Genomic DNA, 21,182 nt, shown 5'->3' with positions numbered 1-21,182 from the left:
AAGCCATTTCTCGGAATCTGGGCTCATCGTAGCTTCTTCGTAGTTCGTAGGTTCGCCATGGTCTAGTAACATGACTTCCAGAACAGGATTACCGTACCACTCTGGTGCGGACCATGCTCTCAATGATCTATGAGGTTCAGTTAACTTGATCTAAAGTTTCATGATCATCATCATTAGCTTCCTCTCTAGTTGGTGTAGGCATCACGGGGACGGTTTTCTATGATGAGCTACTTTCCAATTTGAGGGAAGGTACAATTACCTCATTAAGTTCTACTTTCCTCCCACTCACTTCTTTTGAGAGAAACTCCTTCTCTAGAAATTTTCCATTCTCGGCAACAAATATCTTGCCTTCGGATCTGTGGTAGAAGGTGCACCCAATTATTTCCTTAGGGTATCCTATGAAGACACACTTCTCCGATTTGGGTTCGAGCTTATCAAGTTGAAACCTTTTGACATAAGTGTTGCAACCCCAAACTTTAAGAAACGACAGCTTCAGATTCTTGCCAAACAATGGTTCATACGGTGTCGTCTCAACAGATTTAGACGGTGCCCTATTTAACATGAATGCAACTGTCTCTAATGCATAACCCAAAAACGACAGTGGTAAATCAGTAAGAGACATCATAGATCGCACCATATCTAATAAAGTACGGTTACGACGTTCAGACACACCATTATGTTGTGGTGTTCCAGGTGGCATGAGTTGTGTCATGGAATTGTCACGGCAGATGTCCTTAGTGTCAGGACTTAGTCGTGAGGCCAACACATCTATGTGGTAGCTTGAGAGGGGTTGAACGGAATCGAGAGAAGCAACACACAAGACAAGGGTTTAGACAGCTTCGGGACCCGGGAAACATCATCCGGTAACAACCCTACATGTTGTTTGTGGCTAGGTCTCATTATCATCGTGAGGGAGTTGCCGTAAACCGACTCTCCCAGTTATGCCTAACCCTTAAGATTCTCCCTCTCCCTCTTGGGGTGCCCTACCCCTCCTTATATAATTTGAAGGGGCGGGTTACATGTAGAGTCCATCTCGGACTAAGACTTAAACTATTTTGACTTCCCTTCATGGGCTTCTTAATGTCTTGTGCTTGTTAACCCCAGGCGACTCTGTCTACCGGGTTATGACTGTCTGTTGGGTTATGATTGTCTGCTGGTTTATGATTGTATGCCGGTTTATGATTGTCTGTCGGTTTATGATTGTCTGCCGGTTTACCATCTGACTTACCATCTGGCTTAACATCTATCGGGTTATCATCTGACTTAACACCTGCCGGGTTATCATCTGGCTTAACACCTGCCGGGTTATCCTCTGACTTAACACCTGCTGGGTTATCATCTGACTTAACACCTGCTGGGTTATCATCTGGCTTAACACCTGCCGGGTTATCATCTGACTTAACACCTGCCGGGTTATCATCTGACTTAACACCTGCCGGGTTATCCTCTGACTTAACACCTGCCGGTTTACCAAGTCCCAGCCGGGTTATAACTCCGGCCGGGTCATACCGCAGGGCATATCCCCGACATTAGCCCCCAGTTTAATTTGGATTTATCCATGTTAAACTGATCCTGATCATCCTTAAGTCCTTGTCATTTCCTTCTTCTAGAAAATCCGGGTTAATAAGCCAGCTTCATAATCAATTTGCTGACATTGGTTTGTCACAAAGAAATATTGTGAAGAATAATTCATTTGACTTAGCTCCCAATGTTTAAAAAAAATATTGGTCCTTGAAATCCTCATCTGATCTTCAGCCGGCTTAAGGATGTAGAACTTGCCAGTTTATAAATATTGATGGCACCGGGTCATAATTGTAGTTAACCTCAAGCTTGAAAATATACCTCTTATATGCCTATCAATTGTAGCCCCCAAGTCTTAAGAAGGTAGCGTAGCAACAGCTTAAGACTTGCTTCAATATAAATGTCACAAACTTGAAGAAATCCAGGTTGTTCATCTCAATCACTAGTCAGAACTGAGTATTCCACATATGTAGGCCCCAAGTGCCGGGTCATTATGAAAATAATGAGCAGGGACTTTGAAAATATGATCATGTGGACTTTAACAGCAACGTCTAACCTCCAAGGGCCGGCTCAGTAAGATAATACTGAGCTGGGACTTTATATATACTTCATTGAAAATAACATCATATGATGTAACTCCCATCATGGGGCTTGAACCCACGTCCACAAGGTTAAGAGCTTTGTGCTTTACCAATTGAAGAGTGGACCCTTCAATATAATGGATGAAGACTTGTGTACCTTGAATTGTTGACAGGTGTAATTGGTAGCCCCCAAGGGCCGGCTCATTATGATGTGATGAGTCGGGTCTTCAATAAGGCTAGTAAAAATGACTATGCATTAGCCCCCAAGTGTCATAGTGCATGCTTGCAGCGACAAGAGACTTGCATATTTGATGTAATCTCAACTTGAATAATGTAGCCCCCAAGTGCCGTGTCGTAAGCCTGCAGCGACTCGGGACTATTCCTTCCATTGTAGAATAAATCATATCCACCGAAAAAATAATATCTATTGCCCTAAAGCGACTTTGAAAACCTCAATCATAATACTGCTTATTGATAGCCATAATAATAAAAATCCAGCCATGTTGGCTATTACAGATGTGAATAATATAACCCAATGATTGATAAGCGCAGAATTCCAATGGTGCAATCCAAATATATACTGGCGGCTTATAGTCGAAAGCCAGGCCGGGTTAATAAACACCGGATGTTACCTTATCTCATACTGGCGACTTATAGTCAAAAACTAGGCCGGGTTAATAAACACGGGATAAATTATACTCATAAAGCATTATAAACCTAAAAAAGGCAAGAAGGATTTAAATAGTCATAATTGTGGTATTGCACCGATCAAGAGGGTTTAAGCTTTGTTTCGAATACGACCAAAGCCCCCAAGTGATTTCCCTAGTGGCCTTATGCCTATCAAGAGGTGTAGCTATGGTTCGAATATGACCACGCCCCCAAGTGATTTCCCTGGTATTTCCCTGGTGGCCTTATGCCTATCAAGAGGTGTAGCTATGGTTCGAATACGACCAAGCCCCGAAGTGATTTCCCTGGTATTTCCCTGGTGGCCTTATGCCTATCAAGAGGTGTAGCTATGGTTCGAATACGACCAAGCCCCCAAGTGATTTCCCTGATGATTTCCCTGGCGGCCTTATGCCTACCAAGAGGTGTAGCTATGGTTTGAATACGACCAAGCCCCTCAAGTGATATTGTGAGTTGTGCTCAAGGGGCACCTATGTTTGAGATGTGCTTTTGCAACAGACTCTCTTTGGTCCCTTCAATTTTTCCTGAGAACTCGAACTTGCAAGAGATTATTGTTTTGAACGGAAATGCTTAAACCGGATATTGAGGGCTTCAAAGCTTTGTGGGAGACAGCTTTCCCTTGAGACGGATTTTAAATCGGAATCCTTCTTTTGAAGCCAGAAATTTTCTGACGGCCTTTAAATTTGCACCAATATGGCGGTTTAGGGTCCTGCATTAGATAAATTTGCAAGCCGGAGTAATTTCTCTTTTAAAGAAAGCAATATATAATATAAAAATATACTGGATGGATTTCACCTGATATGTTAGACCAGAAATTATCCACCGCGGAGTTGATCATCACCACAGTGAAGGTACGTATCCATCGAGCAGTACAGCACGGACAAGCGCTAGTGCAAAAGTGATATCAGGCGCGCCCCTTATGCGATACCTTTGTAATGAATAATGGTCCTACGAAAAATTATGACAGACCAGAGTAATTGTTCCTTTGAAAAAAACAATATTTTTTTAATAAACTTAGATGAATATCACCTGATGCATTGGGACGTCCGAGTTTCCTTGCGTAGTCCAGAGTTTAACCGGGACATACGAAGGACTAGCAGCAGCTTACTGCGCACCGCCTCTCTCCTGTGTACGCCTCAAATTGCGTCATGCAGATGAACCGATGAACGCTATGACTGCCCCTGTAGTACCTTTTTTTCAATCAGCAGAAGCAAATCGTGGAGCTGCTGTCATATCCATCAGCTGGGGGCGGCTCTCCTTTCTAAACCATGTTAACCTTGCACTGCAACCAGCAATTCATCACGAGGCCATAGTAGTAGCTAAAACAAGCGGTAACATGGGGGCGGCAGGCGCACAACTACAATGGCATAAGCGAGGCGGGAGTGAAGTGAACCAAAGCGGCAGTGAAAGCAGGCTCGACGTGCAGGTTGACATCCCGGTTGCCGAAGGCGGCTCACAGCCATGGGCAATTTTGGAGGCACCCCGGTAGGGGTGACTCAAAGCCGGGCGGGCTGACGTACAGTGGCAGGGGAAGTAGCCATAAGAACGGCGGCTCCAGCAACAGAGGCGGAGAGTGGCGGCAATTTAATTTGTAGCATGAGCGGTTTAGCACGGGGTGGAGCCAGCTTGGTGCAAACTGCAAAGGCGGAGCCAGCCCGGGCGGGTCACGCGCTGCTGGCGAGTGGGCGGGAAGAGCTGGGTTATATAGCGGAGGCACGCTGCTGACCTAGCAGCGATGGCGGCAACTGCTGCGGCGAGGTGACGCGGCCACGGCGTCAAGTATCGTGGTTTAGCGTGCTGCGAACCCGTGCAATGAGCCGTATAGCGCATCCATCCCCACCTTCCGGGTCGTGGCTGGAACTTTGGCCTTCAGGGGCTTGACCCGGCAGCGGTTCAACAACTGTGAGGCGGCGGTTTGATTCGACCGCAACGGCAATTTGGCGAAGCAGATCAGCGAGCCGGCGGAGGGCTGGGAGGCACTGCGAGCCGGCGGCGGGTGGAGAGCATCTCCGCTTTCGAGCCGTCGAGAATTCGATGAATCCACGTTAGTTTCCCGTAGTAGCCCCCCTTCTTCTATCCAGATCAGTATTGAACTGGCGGCAGCATCCTAGGAAGCGCCATGAGCTCCTTGAAAGTGCGCGATGAAGACTGGTGATTTGAGGTAGGCCTGCGACAGATGGCAACTCGTCGGTGCGAGGCCAGGCCTGCAGCAGCTTAAAGCGGACAACGACGGTGAGCCTCAATGGTGGAAACAGAGGTGGAGGTAAGCTGCTCAGCTGGGTCGATTCAGTGCGGCCACGGCGGAGGCAGCGTGAGGTAGGAGTGATAGCCGCACGGCGGAAGCGTCGGCTCAAGGACACATTGCGAGTCGGAAGCACCGCCCCGTTGACCCGCCATCTCCGCCAAACCGCTGTGGTCTTAAACCGCCACTACCACTCGCCGTGAGCGCATCCTAGAGCTGGGAGACGCGTGCGACGGCTTCTTCAACGGCGGCATTGTCCTCCCAGCAGAGTAAATGGACGTGGAGAGTGGTGGCAGCGAAGAATAGGTCGAGCTGGGGGCTCTCCAGATCGGCGGCGGCTGCAGCCTCGACAGACAGAGTAGTGAGAGCAGATGCGGCGTCCCCGTCGACTACGAGTGGGAAGGCAAGCTGCGCCTGGAAGTTACTGGTCCAGAGGAGGGCCGGGCCAGGGGGAGAAGCCCCAAGGCGGAGGCGGATGCAAGGAGGCTGAGGCTGCGGTAGAGCGCATGCTTCTGCGACGGGAGGGCGCCGAGGAGGCCGTAAACGTTGGCGAGGAGGGAGTGCGCGAGCAGATTGAGGCACGGCGGAGCGGGTTGAGGACGAGCAGCGCGCGCTCGAGGTGGGCCTTGGCATTGGCGAGCCCCTTGGAGCGGGTGAGCAGTAGGCCAGCGAGGCACATCCGCGCGCGGGCCTCGACGAGCGGGAGGAGCGAGGCGGTGTGGGGCGGGCTGAGCGCCGAGTCCAGGCAGGAGGTGGCGGTGGTGAAGTCGCGGCGGCGCTCGGCCTCCTCCGCTAGTGTGAGGAGCCCATCCGCCGCCGACATGGATGGCCCGGCGGATGGCATGACCTAGGGCGCAGTGAGCGGCAATGGCATGGAGATTTGGGGGAATTGGGGTGGTAATCCGTCCTGCTGTGTGGCGATTCAACCAGGCAGCTCAAACGTGAAGGCGACAAGGCCGCGCTCGAGATGGAGGCGACCGGACGGCAGCGGTGACCGGTCATAGTGGAGCGGCGAGTTATGCTGAGGCGCTGCGGCGACTTAAGTAATGGTGGTGAATGCCTAGGCGGATTCAGGAGGCATCCCGAGGTCAAGGCAAGGCAGGCCCGGCTCAGAACGGCTTCGAGGGCAACTTAACACCGACCACAGCAAGGGCGATTTAGCAAAGAGGCAAGCCGACGCCGGCCACCAGTTAAAAACCATCTTGACTCCACGCATGACACAGAAAGTAGTAGTAATCAGCTCTTTTTGGCGACGATTTAGAGGCCGGGCCGTAGTTGATTTGACTCCCCTGTCACTTAAGTCAGTGACCGTACAAAATATTGACGCCTTCGGTTTCGACGGATCACCGGATCCTCGGTGACTTGGCCCTAATTTTCTCTTGAACTCAAAACCTCATCTGAGCATCAGATCTGACTGCTATTTTTGGACCGATAAACACGAAGCTGATGCAAATCTTTCCAAGCAGGTCTTTCTTCATCCGGAAAACTATGAACTTCTATATCCTTGAGAAAAGATCCCTCCAAGAACTCATCACCACCGTGCGCGGGCCCCACGGTGGGCGCCAACTGTCATGGAATTGTCACGGCAGATGTCCTTAGTGTCAGGACTTAGTCGTGAGGCCAACGCATCTATGTGGTAGCTTGAGAGGGGTTGAACGGAATCGAGAGACGCAACACACAAGACAAGGGTTTAGACAACTTCGGGCCTCGGGAAACATCATCGGGTAACAACCCTACATGATGTTTGTGGCTAGGTCTCATTATCATCATGAGGGAGTCGCCGTAAACCGGCTCTCCTAGTTATGCCTAACCCTTAAGATTCTCCCTCTCCCTCTTGGGGTTCCCTAACCCTCCTCATATAAGTTAAAGGGGCGGGTTACATGTAGAGTCCATCTCAGACTAAGACTTAAACTATTTGTACTTCCCTTCATGGGTTTCTTAACATCTTGGGCTTGTTAACCCCAGGCAACTCTATCTGCCGGGTTATGACTGTCTGTCGGGTTATGATTGTATGTCGGTTTATGATTGTCTGCCGGTTTATGATTGTCTGCCGGTTTACCATCTGGCTTAACATCTGTCGGGTTATCATCTGACTTAACACCTGCCGGGTTATCATCTGACTTAATACCTGCCGGGTTATCCTCTGACTTAACACCTGTCGGGTTATCATCTGACTTAACACCTGCCGGCTTATCATCTGGCTTAACACCTGTCGGGTTATCATCTGACTTAACACCTGCCAGGTTATTATCTGACTTAACACCTGCCAGGTTATCCTCTGACTTAACACCTGCCGGTTTACCAAGTCCCAGCCGGGTTATAACTCCGACCGGGTCATACCGCGGGGTATATGCCCGACAAGTTGTGAAACTATTCCACATTGTTTTAAATGAAGTCCAAACTCATAACTCAAATATTCGCCTCCACGATCAAATCGTAGAAACTTTATTTTCTTGTTACAATTATTCTCTACTTCACTCTAAAATTCTTTGAACTTTTCAATAAGTAGATATACCCATATCTGCTCAAATCATCTGTGAAGGTCAGAAAATAATGACACCCGCCACGTGCCTCAACACTCATCGGACCACATACATCGGTATGTATTATTTCCAATAAGTCATTGGCTCGCTCCATTGTTTCGGAGAACGGAGTTTTAGTCATCTTATCCATGTGGCGTTGTTCACAAGTATCAAATGATTCATAATCAAGTGATTCTAAAATCCCATCTGCATGGAGTTTCTTCATGCGCTTTACACCAATATGACCTAAACGGCAGTGCCACAAATATGTTGCACTATCATTATCAACTTTGCATCTTTTGGCATCAATATTACGAATATGTGTATCACCATGCTACCTCTTGAGCATTGCGTTGGATTTCCCCGAAGAGGAGACGATGATGCAGCAAAGTAGCGTAAGTATTTCCCTCGGTTTTTGAGAACCAAGGTATCAATCCAGTAGGAGACCACGCACAAGTCCCTCGTACCTACACAAAATGATAGCTCCTCGCAACCAACGCGATTAGGGGTTGTCAATCCCTTCACGATCACTTACGAGAGTGAGATCTGATAGAGATGATAAATAATATTTTTGGTATTTTTGGTATATAGATGCAAAGTGAAAAGTAAAAGGCAAAGTAAAAACAAGGCAAGTAATAGAGTAATGGAGATTGATATGATGAGAATAGACCCGGGGGCCATAGGTTTCACTAGTGGCTTCTCTTAAGAGCATAGATATTCTACGGTGGGTGAACAAATTACTGTTGAGAAATTGACAGAATTGAGCATAGTTATGAGTATATCTAGGTATGATCATGTATATAGGCATCACGTCCAAGACAAGTAGATCGAAATGATTCTGCATCTACTACTATTACTCCACTCATCGACCGCTATCCAGCATGCATCTAGAGTATTAAGTTAAAAACAGAGTAACGCCTTAAGCAAGATGACATGATGTAGAGCGATAAATTCATGCAATATGATAAAAACCCCATCTTGTTATCCTCGATGGCAACAATGTTGGGGAACGTAGTAATTTCAAAAAATTTCCTACGCACACGCAAGGTCATGGTGATGATATAGCAACGAGAGGGGAGAGTGTTTGTCCACGTACCCTCGTAGACCGTAAGTGGAAGCGCTATGACAACGCGGTTGATGTAGTCGTACGTCTTCACGATCCGACCGATCCAAGCACCGAACGTACGGAGCCTCCGAGTTCAGCACACGTTCAGCTCGATGACGTCCCTCGAACTCCGATCCAGCCGAGTGTCGAGGGAGAGTTCCGTCAGCACGACGGTGTGGTGACGATCTTGATGTTCTACCGGCGCAGGGCTTCGCCTAAGCTTCGCGACGATATGACCGAGGTGGAATATGGTGGAAGGGGGCACCGCACACGGCTATGGGACGATCTGTAGATCAACTTGTGTCTATGGAGTGCCCCCTGCCCCCGTATATAAAGGAGGGAGGGGGGAGGCCGGCCGGCCCCCTTGGGGCGCGCCAAGGGAGGAGGAATCCTCCTCCTAGTAGGAGTAGGATTCCCCCTTTCCTACTCCTACTAGGAGGGGGAAGGAAGGAGGAGAGGGGGGAAAGGAAAGGGGGGCGCCGCCCCCCCTCCTAGTCCAATTCGGACTAGAGGGAGAGGGGGCGCGCGGCCCACCCTGGCCGCCCCTCTCTCTTCCCACCTAGGCCCATGTGGCCCATTAACTCTCCCGTGGGGGTCCGGTAACCCCCCCGGCACTCCGGTTTTCTCCGAAAACTTCCGGAACCTTTCCGGTGTCCGAATATAGTCGTCCAATATATCAATCTTTATGTCTCGACCATTCCGAGACTCCTCATCATGTCCGTGATCACATCCGGGACTCCGAACAAACTTCGGTACATCAAAACTTATAAACTCATAATAAAACTGTCATCGAAACGTTAAGCGTGCGGACCCTACGGGTTCGAGAACTATGTAGTCATGACCTAAAACCATTCTAGTTCATTGGCCAATAGCGGGACCTGGATGCCCATATTGGTTCCTACATATTCTACGAAGATCTTTATCGGTCAAACCGCATAACAACATACTTTGTTCCCTTTGTCATCGGTATGTTACTTGCCCGAGATTTGATCGTCGGTATCCAATACCTAGTTCAATATCGTTACCGGCAAGTCTCTTTACTCGTTCTGTAATACGTCATCTCATAACTAACTCATTAGTTACATGCTTGCAAGGCTTAGGTGATGAGTATTACCGAGAGGGCCCAGAGATACCTCTCTGACAATCAGAGTGAAAAATCCTAATCTCGAATTATGCCAACTCAACATGAACCTTCGGAAACACCTGTAGAGCACCTTTATAATCACCCAGTTACGTTGTGACGTTTGGTAGCACACAAAGTGTTCTTCCGGTACACGGGAGTTGCACAATCTCATAGTTGCAGGAACTTTGTATAAGTCATGAAGAAAGCAATAGCAGTATACTAAACGATCAAGTGCTAGGCTAACAGAATGGGTCATGTCAATCACATCATTCTTCTAATGATGTGATCCCACTAATCAAATGACAACACATGTCTATGGTCAGGAAACATAACCATCTTTGATTAATGAGCTAGTCAAGTAGAGGCATACTAGTGACTATAGTTTTGTCTATGTATTCACACATGTATCAAGTTTCCGGTTAATACAATTCTAGCATGAATAATAAACATTTATCATGATATGAGGAAATAGATAATAACTTTATTATTGCCTCTAGGGCATATTTCCTTCAGTCTCCCACTTGCACTAGAGTCAATAATCTAGATTACATAGTAATGATTCTAACACCCATGGAGTCTTGGTGCTGATCATGTTTTGCTCGTGAGAGAGGCTTAGTCAACGGGTCTGCAACATTCAGATCCGTATGTATCTTGCAAATCTCTATGTCTCCCACTTGGACTTGGTCCCGAATGGAATTGAAGCGTCTCTTGATGTGCTTGGTCCTCTTGTGAAATCTGGATTCCTTTGCTAAAGCAATTGCACCAGTATTGTCACAGAAGATCTTCATTGGTCCTGATGCACTAGGTATTACACCTAGATCGGAAATGAACACCTTCATCCAGACTCCTTCATTTGCTGCTTCAGAAGCAGCTATGTACTCCGCTTCACATGTAGATCCTGCCACGACGCTTTGTTTAGAACGGCACCAACTTACAGCTCCACCGTTTAATATAAACACGTATCCGGTTTGCGATTTAGAATCGTCCGGATCAGTGTCAAAGCTTGCATCGACGTAACCATTTACGACTAGCTCTTTGTCACCTCCATATACGAGAAACATATCCTTAGTCCTTTTCAGGTATTTCAGGATGTTCTTGACCGATGTCCAGTGATCCACTCCTGGATTACTTTGGTACCTTCCTGCTAAGCTTATTGCTAAGCATACGTCAGGTCTGGTACACAGCATTGCATACATGATAGAGCCTATGGCTGAAGCATAGGGAACATTTTTCATTTTCTCTCTATCTTTTGTTGTGGTCGGGCATTGAGTTCGACTCAACTTCACACCTTGTATCACAGGCAAGAATCCTTTCTTTGCCTGATCCATTTTGAACTTCTTCAAAATTTTGTCAAGGTATGTGCTTTGTGAAAGTCCTATTAAGCGTCTTGATCTATCTCTATAGATCTTGATGCCTAATATGTAAGCAGCTTCACCGAGGTCTTTCATCGAAAAACTTTTATTCAAGTATCCCTTTATGCTATCCAGAAATTCTATATCATTTCCAATTAATAATATGTCATCAACATATAAAACTAGAAATGCTACAGAGCTCCCACTCACTTTCTTGTAAATACAGGCTTCTCCAAAAGTCTGTATAAAACCATATGCCTTGATCACACTATCAAAGCGTTTATTCCAACTCCGAGATGCTTGCACCAGTACATAAATGGAACGCTGGAGCTTGCACACTTTTTCAGCACCTTTTGGATCAACAAAACCTTCTGGCTGCATCATATACAACTCTTCTTCTAGAAATCCATTCAAGAATGCAGTTTTGAAATCCATTTGCCAAATTTCATAATCATGAAATGCAGCAATAGCCAACATGATTCGGACAGACTTAAGCATCGCTACGGGTGAGAAAGTCTCATCGTAGTCAACCCCTTGAACTTGTCGAAAACCTTTCACAACAAGTCGAGCTTTATAGACAGTAACATTACCATCAGCGTCGGTCTTCTTCTTAAAGATCCATTTATTCTCAATGGCTTGCCGATCATCGGGCAAGTCAACCAAAGTCCATACTTTGTTTTCATACATGGATCCTATCTCAGATTTCATGGCCTCCAGCCATTTTGCGGAATCTGGGCTCATCATCGCTTCTTCATAGTTCGTAGGTTCATCATGGTCAAGTAACATGACTTCCAGAATAGGATTACCATACCACTCTGGTGCGGATCTTACTCTGGTAGACCTACGAGGTTCAGTAGAAACTTGATCTGAAGTTTCATGATCAATATCATTAGCTTCCTCACTAATTGGTGTAGTTGTCACGGGAACTGGTTCTCGTGATGAACTACCTTCCAATAAGGGAGTAGATACAGTTATCTCATCAAGTTCTACTTTCCTCCCACTCACTTCTTTCGAGAGAAATTCCTTCTCTAGAAAGGATCCATTCTTAGCAACGAATGTCTTGCCTTCGGATCTGTGATAGAAGGTGTACCCAACAGTCTCTTTTGGGTATCCTATGAAGACACATTTCTCCGATTTGGGTTCGAGCTTATCTGGTTGAAGTTTCTTCACATAAGCATCGCAGCCCCAAACTTTAAGAAACGACAACTTTGGTTTCTTGCCAAACCATAGTTCATAAGGCGTCGTCTCAACGGATTTTGATGGTGTCCTATTTAACGTGAATGCGGCCGTCTCTAAAGCATAACCCCAAAACGATAGCGGTAAATCAGTAAGAGACATCATAGATCGTACCATATCAAGTAAAGTACGATTACGACGTTCGGACACACCATTTCGTTGTGGTGTTCCAGGTGGCGTGAGTTGTGAAACTATTCCGCATTGTTTCAAATGTAAACCAAACTCGTAACTCAAATATTCTCCTCCACGATCAGATCGTAGAAACTTTATTTTCTTGTTACGATGATTTTCTACTTCACTCTGAAATTCTTTGAACTTTTCAAATGTTTCAGACTTGTGCTTCATTAAGTAGATATACCCATATCTGCTCAAATCATCTATGAAGGTGAGAAAATAATGATATCCGCCACGAGCTTCAACATTCATTGGACCACATACATCTGTATGTATGATTTCCAACAAATCTGTTGCTCTCTCCATAGTACCGGAGAACGGTGTTTTAGTCATCTTTCCCATGAGGCACGGTTCGCAAGTACCAAGTGATTCATAATCAAGTGATTCCAGAAGTCCATCAGTATGGAGTTTCTTCATGCGTTTTACATCGATATGACCTAAACGGCAGTGCCACAAATAAGTTGCACTATCATTATCAACTCTGCATCTTTTGGCTTCGACATTATGAATATGTGTATCACTACTATCGAGATTCAATAAAAATAGACCACTCTTCAAGGGTGCATGACCATAAAAGATATTACTCATATAAATAGAACAACCATTATTCTCTGATTTAAATGAATAACCGTCTCGCATTAAACCAAGATCCAAATATAATGTTCATGCTCAACGCAGGCACCAAATAACAATTATTTAGGTCTAAAACTAATCCCGATGGTAGATGTAGAGGTAGCGTGCCGACGGCGATCACATCGACTTTGGAACCGTTTCCCACGCGCATCGTCACCTCGTCCTTGGCCAGTGCTCGCTTATTCCGTAGTCCCTGTTTCGAGTTGCAAATATTAGCAACAGAACCAGTATCAAATACCCAGGTGCTACTACGAGCTCTAGTTAGGTACACATCAATAACATGTATATCACATATACCTTTGTTTACTTTGCCATCCTTCTTATCCGCCAAATACTTGGGGCAGTTCCGCTTCCAGTGTCCAGTCTGCTTGCAGTAGAAGCACTCAGTTTCAGGCTTAGGTCCAGACTTGGGTTTCTTCTCTTGAGCAGCAACTTGCTTGCCGTTCTTTTTGAAGTTCCCCTTCTTCTTCCCTTTACCCTTCTTCTTGAAACTAGTGGTCTTGTTGACCATCAACACTTGATGCTCCTTCTTGATTTCTACCTCCGCGGCTTTCAGCATCGCGAAGAGCTCGGGAATAGTCTTGTTCATCCCTTGCATATTATAGTTCATCACGAAGTTCTTGTAGCTTGGTGGCAGTGATTGAAGAATTCTGTCAATGACACTATCATCAGGAAGATTAACTCCCAGTTGAATCAAGTGATTGTTATACCCAGACATTCTGAGTATATGTTCACTGACAGAACTATTCTCCTCCATCTTGCAGCTATAGAACTTATTGGAGACTTCATATCTCTCAATCCGGGCATTTGCTTGAAATATTAACTTCAACTCTTGGAACATCTCATATGCTCCATGACGTTCAAAACGTCATTGAAGACCCGGTTCTAAGCCGTAAAGCATGGCACACTGAACTATAGAGTAGTCATCAGCTTTGCTCTGCCAGACGTTCTTAACGTCGTCAGTTGCATCAGCAGCAGGCCTGGCACCCAGCGGTGCTTCCAGGACGTAACTCTTCTGTGCAGCAATGAGGATAATCATCAGGTTACGAACCCAGTCCGTGTAATTGCTACCATCATCTTTCAACTTTGCTTTCTCAAGGAACGCATTAAAATTCAACGGAACAACAGCACGATCCATCTATCTACAAACAAACATAGACAAGCAAGATACTATCAGGTACTAAGTTCATGATAAATTTAAGTTCAATTAATCATATTACTTAAGAACTCCCACTTAGACAAACATCTCTCTAGTCATCTAAGTGATCACGTGATCCAAATCAACTAAACCATAACCGATCATCACGTGAGATGGACTAGTTTTCAATGGTGAACATCATTATGTTGATCATATCTACTATATGATTCACGCTCGACCTTTCGGTCTCTGTGTTCCGAGGCCATATCTGTATATGCTAGGCTCGTCAAGTTTAACCTGAGTATTCTGCGAGTGCAAAACTGGCTTGCACCCGTTGTAGATGGACGTAGAGCTTATCACACCCGATCATCACGTGGTGTCTCAGCACGACAAACTTTGGCAACAGTGCATACTCAGGGAGAACACTTCTTGATAATTTAGTGAGAGATCATCTTAAAATGCTACCGTCAATCAAAGCAAGATAAGATGCATAAAGGATAAACATCACATGCAATCAATATAAGTGATATGATATGGCCATCATCATCTTGTGCTTGTGATCTCCATCTCCGAAGCACCGTCGTGATCACCATCGTCACCGGCGCGACACCTTGATCTCCATCGTAGCATCATTTGTCGTTACGCCATCTATTGCTTCTACGACTATCGCTGCCGCTTAGTGATAAAGTAAAGCAATTACAGGGCGTTTGCATTTCATACAATAAAGCGACAACCATATGGCTCCTGCCAGTTGCCGATAACTTCGGTTACAAAACATGATCATCTCATACAATAAAATATAGCATCACGTCTTAACCATATCACATCACAACATGCCCTGCAAAAACAAGTTAGACGTCCTCTACTTTGTTGTTGCAAGTTTTACGTGGCTGCTACGGGCTTAGCAAGAACCGTTCTTACCTACGCATCAAAACCACAACGATAGTTTGTCAAATAGACTCCGTTTTAACCTTCACAAGGACCGGGCGTAGCCACACTCGATTCAGCTAAAGTGAGAGAGACAGACACCCGCCAGTCACCTTTAAGCATGAGTGCTCGTAACGGTGAAACCAGTCTCGCGTAAGCGTACGCGTAATGTCGGTCCGGGCCGCTTCATCTCACAATACCGCTGAACCAAAGTATGACATGCTGGTAGGCAGTATGACTTATATCGTCCACAACTCACTTGTGTTATACTCGTGCATATAACATCAACGCATAAAACCTAGGCTCGGATGCCACTGTTGGGGAACGTAGTAATTTCAAAAAATTTCCTACGCACACGCAAGATCATGGTGATGATATAGCAACGAGAGGGGAGAATGTTTGTCCACGTACCCTCGTAGACCGTAAGCGGAAGCGTTATGACAACGCGGTTGATGTAGTCGTACGTCTTCACGATCCAACCGATCCAAGCACCGAACGTACGGAGCCTCCGAGTTCAGCACACGTTCAGCTCGATGACGTCCCTCGAACTCCAATCCAGCCGAGTGTCGAGGGAGAGTTTCGTCAGCACGATGGTGTGGTGACGATCTTGATGTTCTACCGGCGCAGGGCTTCGCCTAAGCTTCGCGACGATATGACCGAGGTGGAATATTGTGGAAGGGGGCACCGCACACGGCTATGGAACGATATGTAGATCAACTTGTGTCTATGGGGTGCCCCCTGCCCCCGTATATAAAGGAGGGAGGGGGGAGGCCGGCCGGCCCCCTTGGGGCGCGCCAAGGGAGGAGGAATCCTCCTCCTAGTAGGAGTAGGATTCCCCCTTTCCTACTCCTACTAGGAGGGGGAAGGAAGGAGGAGAGGGGGGAAAGGAAAGGGGGGCGCCGCCCCCCCTCCTAGTCCAATTCGGACTAGAGGGAGAGGGGGCACGCGGCCCACCCTGGCCGCCCCTCTCTCTTCCCACCTAGGCCCATGTGGCCCATTAACTCTCCCGGGGGGTTCCGGTAACCCCCACGGCACTCTGGTTTTCTCTGAAAACTTCCGGAACCTTTCCGGTGTCCGAATATAGTCGTCCAATATATCAATCTTTATGTCTCGACCATTCCGAGACTCCTCGTCATGTCCGTGATCACATCCGGGACTCCGAACAAACTTCGGTACATCAAAACTTATAAACTCATAATAAAACTGTCATCGAAACGTTAAGCGTGCGGACCCTACGGGTTCGAGAACTATGTAGTCATGACCTAAAACCATTCTAGGTCATTGGACAATAGCGGGACCTGGATACCCATATTGGTTCCTACATATTCTACGAAGATCTTTATCGGTCAAACCGCATAACAACATACTTTGTTCCCTTTGTCATCGGTATGTTACTTGCCCGAGATTTGATCCTCGGTATCCAATACCTAGTTCAATCTCGTTACCGGCAAGTCTCTTTACTCGTTCTGTAATACGTCATCTCATAACTAACTCATTAGTTACATGCTTGCAAGGCTTAGGTGATGAGTATTACCGAGAGGGCCCAGAGATACCTCTCCGACAATCGGAGTGACAAATCCTAATCTCGAATTATGCCAACTCAACATGAACCTTCGGAAACACCTGTAGAGCACCTTTATAATCACCCAGTTACGTTGTGATGTTTGGTAGCACACAAAGTGTTCTTCCGGTACACGGGAGTTGCACAATCTCATAGTTGCAGGAACTTTGTATAAGTCATGAAGAAAGCAATAGCAGTATACTAAACGATCAAGTGCTAGGCTAACAGAATGGGTCATGTCAATCACATCATTCTTATAATGATGTGATCCCACTAATCAAATGACAACACATGTCTATGGTCAGGAAACATAACCATCTTTGATTAATGAGCTAGTCAAGTAGAGGCATACTAGTGACTATAGTTTTCTCTATGTATTCACACATGTATCAAGTTTCCGGTTAATACAATTCTAGCATGAATAATAAACATTTATCATGATATGAGGAAATAAATAATAACTTTATTATTGCCTCTAGGGCATATTTCCTTCAAACAATACAATACATGCCTTGCTGCCCCTTCTGTCACTGGGAAAGGACACCACAAGATTGAACCCAAAGCTAAGCACTTCTCCCGTTGCAAGAACTACCAATCTAGTTGGGTAAACCAAAAGGATAATTCGAAGAGACTTGCAAAGATAACTCAATCATACATAAAAGAATTCAGAGAAGATTCAAATATTATTCATAGATAAGCTGGATCATAAACCCACAATTCATCGGTCTCAACAAACACACCGCAAAAATAAGATTACATCGAATAGATCTCCACGAGAGACGGGGAGAATATTGTATTGAGATCCAAAAAGAGAGAAGAAGCCATCTAGCTACTAGCTATGGACCCGAAGGTCTGAAGTAAACTACTCACACTTCATCAAAGGGGCTATGGTGTTGATGTAGAAGCCCTCCATGGTGGATGCCCCCTCCGGCGCAGCTCCAGAACAGGCCCCAAGATGGGATCTCGTGGATATAGAAGGTTGCGGCTGTGGAATTAGGTTTTTGGCTCTTGTTCTGATCGTTTGGGGATACGTAGGTATATATAGGAGGAAGGAGTACGTCGGTGAAGCAACAAGGGGGCCATGAGGCAGGGGGCGCGCCCTAGGGGGGGCGCCCCCCCACCCTCGCGACCGCCTCTTTTGTTCCTTGGAGCAGGGTCCAAGTCTCTTGGATCACGTTCGGTGAGAAAATCACGTTCCCGAAGGTTTCATTCCGTTTGGACTCCTTTTGATATTCCGTTTCTTCGAAACACTGAAATAGGCAAAAAAACAGCAATTCTAGGCTGGGCCTCCGGTTAATAGGTTAGTCCCAAAAATAATATAAAAGTGGAAAATAAAGCCCAATATAGTCCAAAACAGTAGATAAAGTAGCATGGAGCAATCCAAAATTATAGATACGTTGGAGACGTATCAGGCATCCCCAAGCTTAATTCCTGCTCGTCCTCGAGTAGGTAAATGATAAAAAGAGAATTTTTGATGCGGAGGATACTTTGGCATAATTTCAGTGTAAATCTTCTTAATTGTGGTATGAATATTCAGATCCGAAAGATTCAAGACAAAAGTTCATATTGATATAAAAAATAATAATACTTCAAGTATACTAACTAAGCAATTATGTCTTCTCAAAATAACATGGCCAAAGAAAGTTATCCCTACAAAATCATATAGTCTGGCTATGCTCCATCTTCCCCACACAAAATATTTAAATCATGCACAACCCCGATGACAAGCCAAGCAATTGTTTCATACTTATGACATTCTCAAAACTTTTTCAATCTTCACACAATACATGAGCGTGAGCCATGGATATAGCACTATATGTGGAATAGAATGGTGGTTGTGGAGAAGACAAAAAGAGGGAACATAGTCTCACATCAACTAGGCGTATCAACGGGCTATGGAGATGCCCATCAATAGATATCAATGCGAGTGAGTAGGGATTGCCATGCAACGGATGCACTAGAGGTATAAGTATATGAAAGCTCAACAAAAGAAACTAAGTGGGTGTGCATCCAACTCGCTTGCTCACGAAGACCTAGGGCATTTTGAGGAAGCCCATCATTGGAATATACAAGCCAAGTTATATAATGAAAAATCCCCACTAGTATATGAAAGTGAAAAAATGAGAGACTCTCTATCATGAAGATCTTGGTGCTACTTTGAAGCACAAGTGTGGTAAAAGGATAGTAACATTGTCCCTTCTCTCTTTTTCTCTCATTTTTTTTATTTGGGCCTTTTCTCTTTTTTTATGGCCTCTTTTTTTCGTCCGGAGTCTCATCCCGACTTGTGGGGGAATCATGGTCTCCATCATCCTTTCCTCACTTGGGACAATGCTCTAAAAAATGATGATCATCACACTTTTATTTTTCTTACAACTCAACAATTACAACTCGATTCTTAGAACAAGGTATGACTCTATATGAATGCCTCCGGCGGTGTACCGGGATATACAATTGTCACACCCTGATTTTCATGGCACAACACTTAAGATGATAAATCATGATAAAGTATGGTTTGACAAAAACTTTTGCATTATTTGACTTTTTATTTGAGTTGGTTTTCTCTCTGTGTTTTCAAGTGCTCTTAAAAGTCAACATAGCTTCACCTTCTATACTTCATTTCCCTGATCCAAAACTTCTGCCCAATGATCATGCCATGTGTACAGAGCAACATAGTATTTTCTTACAAAAATAATTTGGCCAAATAGTATTTTCAAAAAATTAGTTTTTCAAAAACCCCTGAGTTGAGGTTTGCACTACAAGTACTTGACTTGGGGTGTCAAAAATCATTCAAAAGGTATATTTGAATCCTGTTAGATGTAGGACTCCCGTAAACCACAAAAATATAATTTTAAAAGTTATTTTCCTATTTTATTTAAAAGCTTTGTCTTAAGGCCAGAAATGGTCTTTAATAGGGAAAAATTATTTTATTGTTTCAAAATATTTGATAAAAACCTAGGGAAACTCAGTGGACATATATTGTCCATATATAAGAGTTTCAACACATGGTCATGTTCAAAATATTGGTCAAATCCCTCAGAAACCCTTTCTGGATTTCAAGCTTTTGAAATATTTACAAAGGAAATATTCTCCAAAAATTCCAAGAAAAATCTAGCATGTCACATATGACATGTTGGATCATCTTGACAAGCATCATGTCAAGGAAAATAGTATAACCCCATGAAATCCCCTCAAAACCATTTCTGTCCATTTTGAAGTTTGAGCAACCTTACATTGCCAAACATGTCCAAATGCTCTCAAATCTTGTGAACATGCTCAAATGGTCTAATCATTCATCTAGACCAAAAGGCACAGGTTGGAGAAAATGTTATATTGATCAAAGTGCCCCAAAACCCTCTCTGACCAGAATCTAATTTGAACAACTTTGTACTACCAACTTTCTCTCCTTGACCCCAACTTTGGTGAGCATATTCACATGACCAAATGAGGCCACTAAACCAAGTGGTGCTTCAAGGAGAAGTGATTTGCTCCACTAGATCTACACAAGTTCATTTCTGCTAATTTCTAGGGTTTACAAAAGTTGCAGTGGAAACTTTGCCCAAATGGACTCAACCTTGGTGGAACCTATTATTATCTCATGCCATTTGACCCTGTCAAGCCTCATGACAAGAGGAGTTCATCTTCTTGCCCAAACCAGCAACAAACACCTTCTGCCATTTTACCAAAACCCCTGTTTTGACCACTTCCACTCTTCTCCATGGCCTCAACTTTTTACCACAGCCCCTCCTAGAGCTCTTCTACCTCCAGAAGCAATGGCTGCATCTCAGATCAATAATTGAGGGGTGAAACCACCTCATTTACCCCTCTGGACAGCCCCTTTCCCTCTCTCTCTCTCAACCCCACTCCTCTCCTACTGGATCCCCAGGGCATCCAATGCTCCTTCCCTCTTCTTTACTTCCCCCTAGAGCTACCAGACACGCCTGGCCGTGCCCACTTTGCCAAAAAAATGGCATGCCGGCCATTTGCACGCTCTGGAGCGCGCTACAGTGCGCTCCCGCACTGTAGACGCTCCCTGCCAACCACCTCCGGCCACCTCGGGCCTCCCCAGCGCGCCCGACGATGCACCTCGGCATCCGCAGCATGCTAAGCCCTGGTCCCCCTCTTCCTTCTCCCTCCTACGGCCTCCCTCACACGCGCGCCATGGCCGCCCGAGAGCTCCAATGAGCACACTCACATGCGCGGCGCCTCTGGCCCCTCCTGCTCCCTCTCTTCCTTCCCCTGGTCGTGGACCACCTCCACAAACGCCCAAGACATGCCCATGCGCGCCCTCGTGGCCTCCAGCAACGGCTAGAAGCTCGTCGGCACACGAGCCACGGTGCACCGCGCCCCTCCTATTTAAGGCCACCCCGGACCCCGTTCTCTCCA

This window comes from Triticum dicoccoides, chromosome 3B (assembly GCF_002162155.2).
Source record: "Triticum dicoccoides isolate Atlit2015 ecotype Zavitan chromosome 3B, WEW_v2.0, whole genome shotgun sequence".
Taxonomy (NCBI): Eukaryota; Viridiplantae; Streptophyta; class Magnoliopsida; order Poales; family Poaceae; genus Triticum; species Triticum dicoccoides.
Note: the sequence above shows the minus strand (reverse complement) of the source record.